Raw genomic sequence first — 12051 nt, 5'->3', positions numbered from 1 at the left:
TATTTTGTAACTTCTTTGTTTTTTGAATGAAGGAATTTAGGTTAGATTTTGGCGAAATATCCGGCATTGAGAAGAGTTCTCAGAAACATAGAAGTGCTTTGTCAATGATCGTGATGTTTTTCTTTATAATGAAATCGGTGCTTCTGTCCCATAGTTCTGCTTCTGCCCCAGTGTTGTCTGTGGGTTGTTTCTCCGACAGATGTATTTATGCTCGTTGTCTTGCACACTCGCACCTGATTCCTTATAAGATCCAGAGTGTGCCGTCCAGCTAAGAGTTTGTAGACATGAAGCAAACAAAGCGAACTGATTTGTAGTAGATTGAATCCAGGGCTTTTGGCATCATTAGCATCGTGTCCCACTCAGCTGAACTAGAGTGTGAGAGAAAAAATGCTTTGGCTGAGCCAAGGCTTCACAATTTCAAAATGAGAAAGGGATCTGGTAAGCACAGCAAAGTACCTGGAGTAAATATAATATGCTGAAGGTGTGGGTAAATGTGAGTGTTCGGCTTATAATAATTATTGCTTTTGACTTCCACAAAATTAGGAAGATCTCCTTTTTGTTATGGTCACTGGATAATGCTTAATTTTTAAAAAAAAGATTTTGTTTATTTATTTGAGGGAGAGAGTAAGTGAGAGCACGAGAGGGGAGAAGGTCAGAGGAAGAAGCAGACTCCCTGTGGAGCTGGGAGCCTGATGCGAGACTCGATCCCGGGACTCCAGGATCATAACCTGAGCCAAAGGCAGTCGCTTAACCAACCTAGCCACCCAGGTGCCATGGATAATGTTTTAAAATAAAAGATCAGTTTTTTAGTTGTGTAGAATTCAAAGTTAAGTTTTTCAGTCAGTTATTAATTAGGAAAATTTTCCCACAAGAGTGAATTTAACTGGACATGGTGTTGTTCTCCCATGACAGCAGTAGAAGAAAACGAGTTATGCTTAGTTTTCTTATGCTTACTGTGGGTTTCTGTTTGCCCAGGGACCCCGCCTTTGAGCAGCAGCCTAGTGCATTTCCTTGCAAATTTACTTAACCTTTCCGTGCCTTAGTTTCCTTACCTTGGGGATTAGAATAATGGAATCTATTGCATATGGATGTTATAAAGAATGAATGAGTTAATATAGTCAGAGCTCTTAGAACAGTACCTGACACAGAGTAGAAGCTTGAGATGTGAACGTTAAAGACGGAAGAATAATGGTGAAGGATGAACGGGAGCTGCTTTGGTGAGGGCGGACTTGTTTACATGCACAGACACTTCTAGTTCTGACCCTTTCTTGTGTGCCAGTGGACTGCTCTGTCCGAAGTTCTGAGAGCCTCTGGTACACTCACTTTAGGGCCACCTTCCTGCTAATGGGCATCGCAACCAAAGAGAATGCTTTGGGGAAAAAAAGAAGTAACTCAAAAGCAGTGGTTTTTCAACTGTTTCCCAAGAAATTTTAACATTGCATGCAGCGTCTCTCGTGGTTTGTTGAAAACACATAGTCATTTTCTCATGCATTTGCCGAGAATTACTGTTTACCCATCGTTGACGCTGGGAAGAGTGGGACGACATCAGGGTAAGAGAGACAAAGATGGTGATAACATGGGTCCTCGGCCTGGAACTCACAGTCCAGACCATTTTTTGTACCACTAGAATCCATGCCAAGAAAGCCCCAGGGCTTTGAATGGAAGAATATCAGAAAGCAACCCATTTTTAATGGTGTGCTTCTTGGAGTTGTAAGGCCACACATAGGTCACTTTTCTCATCTCTGTTAAGCCATCTCATATGCAGCTAGAAAGAGGGACAGGGAAACTCACTGGTGTAAAGAGTGTTAAAATTACTCATTTTACGAGTCATCTTGTTCTGATCTATTATCAGAGAGAATTGAGTTTGTCTTATTTCCACTCATTATTTTTTCAGTTTCTACTAGCGTTTTTATAGTTTCATTGCTAGTTTGTGTTTGTGCAGTCCCTTTTTACTCTCCTTCCTCTCCGCCCCCGGCCTTGGTTTCCCTGTTTGTGTGTAGTTGTGGTGGAAATGAATTAGGAAAGGAGATTGATGAGCATGGATAACTTCACTTCCTAGAAGGTGCTTTATCTCTTCTCATAAAGTAATGGTTTGCTGCTGCTTTCTCAGGACTGAACTGCGGCTACAGAAGCAACAAGTGGACCTTTCAAGATGCATACAGGGCTGCGAGAAATGAAGGTAGACACTGGAGAGACCAACGAAGGGAGGAAGAAGCATGTTTCCTGGGTAAATAGTATGCTTCTGGATTTTAACAAGTTTCTTGCCATATCGGTTACCAGACTTTGCAAGACCTAAGTCTCTGGAGCTATATTTAGTCTTTGCATAGTTGTTAAACATTCTTTATTTTCTCCTCCCTCCATTTTCATTGCTGAGCTCTTTGGTCAAATGATTCTTCTCTTTATTGATGAATCCAAAAATCTGCATTGAATATACAATTTAGGTGATTTCTTAGATCACTTGATAGGAACTTCTTATATCTTAGGCTGACTGCTGGCTATACAAAAGTTGAGTTGTGTATCGTGTCTTTGTAATGTGCGGTTTAGTCCGAGGCCAGCTTTTAGTCTGGGTGCGAGACTTAAACTTCCATTTCATTAAATGACTGACTTGAAAAACTAGAACACTACTTTGAATACCAGTTATCCAAGCCATGCACTCAGGCCGCCCTCTGGAATAGGAAACATTTTTCAATGCTAATGTAATAACTAAAGACAAAGCAGACCGGCAAATAATCAGTGTAAGTAGACCTGGCCTTCACTTGCTGAAGTACATGTGCCCTACTTAAGGGTTTTGGGGGTCATTTATTTATTTGAGTTGTGAACTCAGTACACTGAGTTTAGAATACGTTCTGTTATTAAGCCACTCAGCTTGTGCTCAGACTTCGGGGTTTTGTTGTTGTTGCTGCTGCTGTTAAAGCTTTTTAAGTAAAGGAAATCTATTGCATTATTTTTCATATAAAGTTAAAAGTTTTTCTTCAATGTGCTGGCTAGAAATTTTTGGAAAGAGAGGGGGAAGAAATGGAGTCAGAGCCGTTGACAGTGCATCATGCTGGAAGTTCTGTGCGCGTCACCCTGACTTAGACAACTCCGTGGCAGCAACCACTCCTCCACAAGTCTGGGGCCATGCAGTCCGCAGATATGTTTCTACTGTTATAGCTTCTGGAACTTCCTACCTTATGGTGAATTGCCTCAGGGCTACTGTTAGATATATACCTTCCAGTATGCTCATTCTTTAACTTTGAGTTGTAGACGGAATAAAAACCGTTGAGTGGCCTTGTATCTGAGTCCTCTAAACTAGAAGTGGCATAACACAAGCTTATTCACAAGTGAACTTTATGCACATTTTCTAGTGCTCACCTTCACGCCAGCTGTTCTCGTCACACCGGTCGCCTTGCTCTCCCAGTCAGTCCAGAAGTGCTCCTGCCCCAAATCTTCTCTTCTCAGGGGGGCACCTGGGTGGCTCAGTCGTTTAAGTGTCTCACTCTTGATTTCAGCTCAGGTCATGATCTTGGGGTTGTGGGATCAGGCCCCGCGTTGGGCTCCATGTGGAGTCTGCTTGACATTCTCTCTCTCCCTCTCCTTCTGCCTCTCCCCGCTCTTTGCACTTGCTCTCTCTCTAAAATAATAAATAAAATCTTTAAAAAAATCTTTTCTGGAGCCTGGGTGGCTCACTCAGTTAAATATCTGGCTTCGGCTCGGGTCATGATCTCAGGGTCCTGGGATCAAGGCCTGCATAGGCTCTCTGCTCAGTGGGGAGCCTGCTTCTCCTTCACCTGCTCCCCCTGCGCATGCTTGCGCGCACTCTCCCTCTCTTTTTCTCTCTCTGCCAAATAAATACATAAAATCTTAAAAAAAAAAAAATCTTTTCCTCTCAGATAGCTGCATGGCTCCTGCCCTCTTTCTCCTTTAGGTTTCTGCTGAGGGGACAAAGTTAATAGGAAGGGCAAAGCCAAATTGGAATCACCAGAATTCTCTGTTAGTCTCTGCGCTTACTACCTGGTAACACTGAGCCATCTTGTCTCGCTCCAGCTGAGCTCATCTGTCCCACTCCTCTCCTACCTATCAAGTACAATATTTTCTTTATTCTACACATCATGCTTTTTCTAGTTCACCTTTAAGATCTTTTGGGGCGCCTGGGTGGCTCAGTGGGTTAAGCCGCTGCCTTCGGCTCAGGTCATGATCCCAGGTCCTGGGTTCGAGCCCCACATCGGGCTTTCTGCTCAGCAGAGAGCCTGCTTCCTCCTCTCTCTCTGCCTGCCTCTCTGCTTACTTGTGATTTCTCTCTGTCAAATAAATAAATAAAATCTTTAAAAAAAAAAAAAGATCTTTTAAAATTGACCTTTCACTTTTAAAGGCACATACATTTGACTCCGCAATTGCATTTCTAGGAATTTATCTCACATCTAACCTCATACAGTTACGCCGGTAACGCTGTTCCGCCTCAGCCTCTCTTGAATCCCCATACATGCTTCCTGTCCTCAGTAGCCCTTGAGCAGAGACTGACTACCTCTTACTGCCATTATTTCACTGTTGCCAGGGGTCATGTCCCTTTCCAATAAAACTTAGGCAACTGCCCGCTTCTTTGCCTAAATTGCAGTGTATTGGAGACATTTGCACAATAGCTAATTATATCCCCCTGCAGGTTTCTTCCTTTGAACTCCTGTTCCCTTACACCAGTCTTTGTCTTCCCATTCGCGAATATCTCAAACGGTTACACTTTTGCATTGTATTTTTTAGATATTTAGATAACTAAACATATACACATGTGCTGGTGGTAACTCTACTTGGCTGCACACTAGAATAATCTCAGAAGCTTTATAAAATAATAATGCCTGGTCACACCCCCAGAGATTCTGAGACAGTTTGTCTAGGGTGAGGCACAGCATTAGGATTTTATTTGTTTTTTATTTTTTTAATAATTTTTTAAAATTCTGGTATAATTAACTTGCAGTATTAGTTTCCGGTGTATGCTACAGTGATTCAGCATTTCTGTACATTACTCAGTGACGATCATGATAAGTGCTCTTAATCCCCCTCACCCATCCCCCTCCCCGCCTCCCCTCTGGTAACCATCTGTTCTTTTATAGTTAAGAGTCTGTTTTTTGTCTCTCTTTTATTTTGTCCATTTGTTTTCTTTCTTAAATTGCATATATGGGTGAAATCATATGGTATTGGCCTTTCTCTGACTTACTTCACTTAGCATCATACCCTCTCGATCTGTCCATGTTGTTGCAAATGGCACCTCTAGAATTTTACATTTTAAATAGAAAATCCATTTATTTAGGTGTTTTTTTTAAAGTTGGCACTATGCGCTATGTGGAGCCCAACATGGGGCTTGAACCCACGACTCTGATATCAAGGGTCAGATGCTTAACTGACTGAGCCACCCAGGTGCCCGTCCAAATTTAATTAACACAAGCTACCTCCCCTACAATTTTACTGCCTTTCTTTATTTTCAGTTGTTCCAACTTCATGCATTTCTTTTTTTTTTTTTTTAATTAAATTTACCATAGTATCACTTTTAGTCTCTTCACAGAAACTTGTAATAGAAACATAAAACTTTTAAAGAGGAAGAGGCAGTGAAAAATAAGTTTCCTGCTCCTGTTCCACAAGCAGGCACTTACCTCTCCTAAGCAGCAACTCCTATCTGTTTCTTGAGGTTCCTTCCAAAGTATTTGTTTTTTGCTTTCAAAATAACTAACTCCTTTCTTTAAAAAAAAAAAAAAAAGTTTCTCTTGGTTTTTTTGTTTGTTTCTCAATGTTACTAGTTGTGTGCTTAGTTTTTACTTTTTTTTCTTGACAAAACTCAAAGCAATGTTTGTCTTCTGTTCTTTTCATTATCCATGGATACTTTATGTGGTGATTTTGTAACTATTTCTAACTTCTTTATTGTCATTTCAGAGCTTATCTCTTCCAAGCAGAATATTGTTGGATTTTGTCTTCTGTTCAACCAATCTTGAAGATTCTATGACTTGCATCTAAATTCATCCTCTTTAATTCATGGTTGCTGTTGCATTTGTTCTATTTTCTGTATGTAACTTGTTTCTTGATTTTTATATTTCTTAGTTGTCTCTTTTCTGTTACACCTTCAGTTTTGGGGAAATGTTTTTCTTTCCTTTCAACTTTTGAACAAATTTTAAAGGTGAACAATCTTTCGAGTTTTCTTAGTGCCAGAAATAACATTTGTTTCTATATTTATTTACTATGATCAAAGCAAAAGCAGGAACTTTCCTTTCTTTCCATATAAGGGAACTCAGTTTCTCCCTGTTTTGGCATCCCCTCTCCCTATTCCTTATCTACCCCCTTGTTTTTTTCTTGCACACTTTGCATTTGTTCTGTGAGGTGTACTCATTCTTCTGGGCTTCAGCCTGGTACTCAGAAGTATTTTGCTATTCCCGCATTCATTTAGTTAATGACCACTGAGGTGTCACTCGGAGCTGGATGGTTGCTGAGGTAGGTGCAGGAGATACGAAGATAAAGGTGGTTCTGACCCTGCCATCAGGGTCCCCATTCTGGTTGAGGACGTAGCACGCACGCAGACTAACAATGGCAAAAGATGTGATGTGTCAGGTGTCCTGGAGACACAGAGGGAGGGAGGGAGGGAGGGAGACATGGATGGAGGGAGTCATGTTTGGTGAATCAGCAAAGGCATCCTGGGAGCTGCTGTTACTGTACCAGTAGAGCTTTGTGAGATAGAGGATAAAGCAAAAGGGCTTGGGCCTGAAGGTGCCCACGTTTGTTGCCCAAGTTCGTCAAAGCCTGGCTGGAGATGAGACTAAAAAAAGGGATGTCGGGCCACATTGTGAAGCGCCTCAAGTGTTTGACCAACAAGTTTCCATTTGGATCCTGTGGGCCGTGTCCCAGAGGCTTTAAAGCAGGGGAGCGCCATGCTCAGGTTTGTGTTCAGGAAGATAACTGGCTGTGGTGTGAAGTGCGGACGGCAGGAAGTCAGTGAAGCTGCTCTGGCAGCCGTCCAGGTAAGCGGTGGCGGGAACTCGAGCAAGGTGGTTGCAGTGGTGATGGAGAAGAGAACATGACGTGTTTTGAAGCAGTGTCTAAAAATGCTAGTGTCTCGCTCAGGTGAGACTGGGAATGAGAGGCTGACCGAGAGGGGTTTTTTGGTTTGTTTTAGGGAAGGTGATAGCAGATGGTGGAAATATTGACCAACTTCTGGAGCGGGTAAAGGGCGCCGAGGGGATTGCAGAGACTCATTTGGAAACAGACAAAAAAGAGTCTGTTTTGGGATTTGTTGAACTCAAGAAACCCTGAAGAGATCTAGGGAAACATATCTAGGGGCAGTTGGAAACATGGGTCAGAAAGTCAGGGGTAGGTTGTGAGGGCTAGAGATAAAGGGGTGGGACATGCTTGCTCCAAGGATGTCAGAGTCATGAGAATAGACATAAAGCCACAGGTAGAACATGTAAACGGAAAGTAGAAGGGCTTAACATGGTCTCTGGGCAAAGACTGGTTCTTTAGGTGCAGGACATTGAGACGTACTAAGCACTCTAGTACATGTCCCACACAGGGTGCCAAGAGCTTTTTCAGGTGACTTCCTTTATCTTCTCTATAGCTTGTATATGGAAATTGTTGCTACTCTACTTGGCCAGAAAACTAAGACTCCATGGCATCATTACTAAGCTAGTAAATGGGATTGCAGATAGACCAGAATGCCAAATTTATGCTAGAGGAAGAGGTAGAGGAGAAGTAGAAAAGAGCCATGAGGAAGAGATGATTTTCTACAAAGGCAGTGGCCAGCAATGGCCACCCAGAGGTCCAGCAGGAGAAGAAGAAGCCACGCCACTGGTTTTCTCAATTAGAAAACTGGTAGCAATGTGAGCCGGCCCAGTTCCCACAGAGTTCCTAAGTCAGCTCACACTGGAGTCAGGAGGGGCTGAGGAGATGCAGGTGGCTGTTGACTACAGTTTTTGGAGATGGCTCAGTGGCACAGGATTGACAGGACACCTGGTCTGCAGGGTGGCACCATTTTGTTTGTTTACGGGTGACAGCTTGAAGTATTTTGATTTGCTCATCTCCCCCCCCCCCCCCCCCCCCGCCGCCTTTGAGGTGTTATATCTTACATCGCCTTGTTTCTGGGCTTCTGCTACCAAAAAAAAAAAAAAAAAATCAAGACTCTGCTAGATTCCCTGTCATATAATCTGCTTGTCATTTTCTTGGAGTTCTTTTTTTCCTCTTTCCTTCTGCACATTGCTCTCAGATATTTCCAGGCTGTGTCTTAGTGACCCTCTTTGATCACTAATTATGTGAGATCCTGGGAATTCCTCCTTGTTTCTTCTCTGAGGTCTCTCCAGTCTGGAAGTGGCTTCCTCCTGTCATTTGAATCTTTTGTTCAATTCATCTTTGTCCCGAACTCTAATTCATGGCCTGTGCCTCTCTCCTGGGTGATCATTTGTTCTTGTACTCTTTGACGACAGGAGCACCTAGTGCTAAGAGCATGTGCTCCGGAACTAGGCTCTACCAGCTACTAGCTAGCTGAGTGCCCTTGGGAGTTACTTAGACTTTTTGTGCCTTAGTTTCTTCCCCATAACTGGAGGCAATAATAATAGCTTCTGCCACGGGTCGTGAGGAGGAGTAAATGAGCTAGAGCGTCTGCAGTGCCCGGATGGACAGTGTCCGCAGCAGGTCGTGTGTTCTCTGCTTGTTAGCTGCTCTCATTACTGCTGCTGCTGTCCTTGGGGAGGACAGGACAGATGACCTTTTCCTGATTGTCATTTGGACCACACAAATAAATGATAAATTTATACACTATTGGAGCCTTACTTGAAAAACTAGAAAGAGGTAAATTCTGGGAGCTAGGTAGCGTTTCCCCAAGTTTTTAAGGAATTCAGCAATGAACAACTTTAACCTTGGTCCTGGAGTTGCAGATGTCCACTGTGTGACCTCACCCTCCCCATGGCAGTGTTGGATTGCTCTCACTTAAATACAGGCTATAAAATTTTTATTTCTACCTTACTGAAGAGTTCTTCCAAACAAATTGTTATTTAATTTTCCTTACCCCAGCTGCAAATAACAGATGCTGGCCAACCAGCGCCTAAGAGCGAGTGACTTGCCTGAAGTCCCTGGTGGGGTTGGGATTTTAGTCCATGCTATCTGACTTCAGTGGTATTAAAATGGAAAAATTTCACTTTGATATATGTGTGTGTGTGTATATATATACACACACAATATACACACACACACACACATATATATATGTGTGTATATATATATATCAGACTGTAATGCTGTCTTAGTTCAGGCTGCTATAACAAAATACCACAGACTTGGTGGCTTATAAACAATAGGAATTTATTCCTCACAGTTCTCGTGGGCAGAAGTTGAGATCAGGTACCAGCATGGTCAAGTTCTGGTGCGAGCCCTCTTGGGTTGCAGGTGGCCTTTTTCTTGTTGTATCCTCATATGGTGGGGAGGAGAGAGAGCTCTTAGAGGTCCCCTCTGTGAGGACACTAATCCTCCTCAGGAGAGCTCCACCATCTTGACCTAATCATCTCCCAAGGCCCTGCCTCCTGATACTCTTATATCAGGAGTTCTCAGAATTTCAGCATGAATTTTGTGGTGGACACAAATATTTAGTCCATAGCAAATGCTAATCTCTAAAAGTACGGTTGTGAGCTGTCCACGATGATTATTTGTTTACAATGACATTATGCTATTTTTTTTTAGATTTTTAAAAATTATTTATTTGACAGAGATCACAAATAGGCAGAGAGGCAGGCAGAGAGAAAGGGGGAAGCAGGTTCCCCACTGAGCAGAGAGCCCGATGCGGGGCTCGATCCCAGGACCCTGAGATCACGACCTGAGCCGAAGGCAGAGGCTCAACCCACTGAGCCACCCAGGCACCCCGACAGTATGCTATTTTTATAAGCAGAAGAAAATTATAACTCCTTAAACAAAAGAGTAATAGCTAAGTGTTCGTATGACAGAAATAATAAAGTGAAATCGTATCAACTAATTTCTTAGAGTTTTTAGGGAAAGTGAGGGAGACAGTCCCTTAAGACAGAATTTGCATCTTCTCAAACTCTAAAAATGTTTATTAACTTTAAAAGAAAGAAAAGGTAGTAACTTTGTAGCAGAGAAACCACCTTAACCAAATGATCAAGGTCAACAATCACCAGTAATAAGACATATTGATATCATGAACCCTATGATATGATTTTCTGTGGTATTATTGTCAGAAATGCATAACCTGGGGGGGCGTGAAATAGGTGAGGGGAATTAAGCAGTACACTTGTCATGATGAGCACAGGGTGGTGTGTGGAAGTGTCAGATTACATCTTGTACACCTGACACTAATATAACATTGTGTTAACTCATGGGAATTAAAATAAAAACTTCTAAAAAAATGCATAACTTTTCAGTGTAATCAGGAGAAAACATCAGGCAAGACCAAATCAAGAAACGTTCAACAAAATAACTGATAAATATTCTTTTTTAAAGATTTTATTCATTTGGCCGGGGGCGGGGGGAGAGCACACACAAGCTGGGGGAGGGCCAGAAGGAGAGGGAGAAGCAGACTCCCCAGTAAGCTCGGAGTCAGATGCGGGAGGGATCCCAGGATCCTGAGATCATGACCTGAGCCAAAGTCAGATGCCTAACTGACTGAGCCACCCAGTCGTCCCTAAAATAACTGGTAAATATTCTGAAGAAGTGTCAGGGACACAAATGACAAGGAAAGATCAAGGTTCTGTCACAGGCTGCAGTAGACTAAGAAATGACTACATACAGTAGGCATTCTGGATAGGATCCTGGGGCAAAAAAAGGACATTAGTAGAAAAAAACTTGTTCAATTTGAAAGAGATTTTTGGTTTATAGTATCGTACCCAGTGTTAGTGTCCTGGTTCCGTCCAGTGTACTAGGCTGATATAAGATGTTAACGTCAGGGGAAGCTGGGTGAGGGCATATAGAAACAACTCTTCTTGCAACTTTTCTATAAGTCTAAAATTAGCTGAAACTCAAAAAAGAAAACTTTGACAAGATTCGCCACCAAATTTTTCTATGTCCTCCCTATCTCATTTTCTTTTCAGTAAAAAGCCATCGCAGGTTAGAGAAACAATTTGGTCCTGGGTAGAAACTGGGTTAAGAATAGGCAGCAAGCTTGGAGTTCAGCCCCCCTTTCTGGGAAAATGAGAATGGTGGCTTGCCACAATGTTGCCTTGGGGTCATTTTGTGACGTGTTGAATTTCCCAGACCTTTCTAAAGCTATGCTGATCAGAGATTTTTCTGAAATTTTTATGAGACCAGGTGGGCAGAAAATTAGTGCAAGATACTGCATTTAAGGAAAAACAAAAATCCAAACCAGACTTACACAGATTAATGGGCCCAAAGCTATCAATCATTACCCTGGCATTCTCTGAGGGTATTGCCTCACTGTTTGTTAAGATCAAAATGGGCTTGAAAATTGGTGACCAGACCCACGGGGTCCCCTGGAGGCATATGTAGATGAAAGTCTCTCTTCGGTCATGAGGAAGCAGCCAAGCTTTAAAGCTTGTAAATAGCTTGTAAATAGAAAAGTCATAAAAGCTAGAGGTTTATAACGTGTTCAAATGAAGAATGTTGCAAACGGTAGCAGACTGGGAGTCTGCATGGAGTCTAGGAGGATTTGGACTCTGTCAGAGTCCAGATTGGTCCATCCACAGGATGGAAGATGCCCCGCTGGCCTGGCACAGACATTTTGGTTGTTGCAGAGCTGGGCTTGCTATACCTATGCGGGTTGAAAACCTTCTTTAGAAGCTCTACATTTTTACCTGATTAGGGATAGCCTGATTTAGGGATTCTGTTTCCCAGATGCCCAGATGTAGTGGAAGGACAGCTTCCCGTAAGTGACAGAACAGAAAGGCTCCTGAAAAGCTGTGCCCCCTCTAAAAATGAGGGGGAAGATCTAGTGTGTCTCCATTGGGGTTGGTTGCTATTAAACCAGTTCTGGCCTACCTGATTAAGAATCTCATAATCTCAATGAACTAAAAAAAACCCCCCAAAACAAAAAACATTGTATTTCTGAACTTAGAAAGTTGGAGACTAGACCATTTTCAGTCAGCA

At 42.5% G+C, this 12051-nt stretch overlaps 1 protein-coding gene across 2 annotated transcripts in view; it reads left to right on the top strand.

The window, feature by feature from the left end:
• Positions 1 to 2077: 2077 nt before the first annotated feature.
• Positions 2078 to 12051, top strand: part of ZHX3 (zinc fingers and homeoboxes 3) — a 64540-nt gene continuing 54566 nt past the window's right edge. The window contains exon 1 of one of the 2 annotated variants that reach the window (XR_007130370.1): positions 2078 to 2227. The gene's annotated coding sequence lies outside the window, so the exon portion shown is untranslated. The remainder of the gene's footprint in view (positions 2228 to 12051) is intronic. The other variant, XM_047747023.1, reaches the window with a different exon arrangement.

The sequence above is a fragment of the Lutra lutra genome, chromosome 9 (genome assembly GCF_902655055.1).
Source record: "Lutra lutra chromosome 9, mLutLut1.2, whole genome shotgun sequence".
Taxonomy (NCBI): domain Eukaryota; kingdom Metazoa; phylum Chordata; class Mammalia; order Carnivora; family Mustelidae; genus Lutra; species Lutra lutra.
This window is presented reverse-complemented; position numbering and strand designations above follow the sequence as displayed.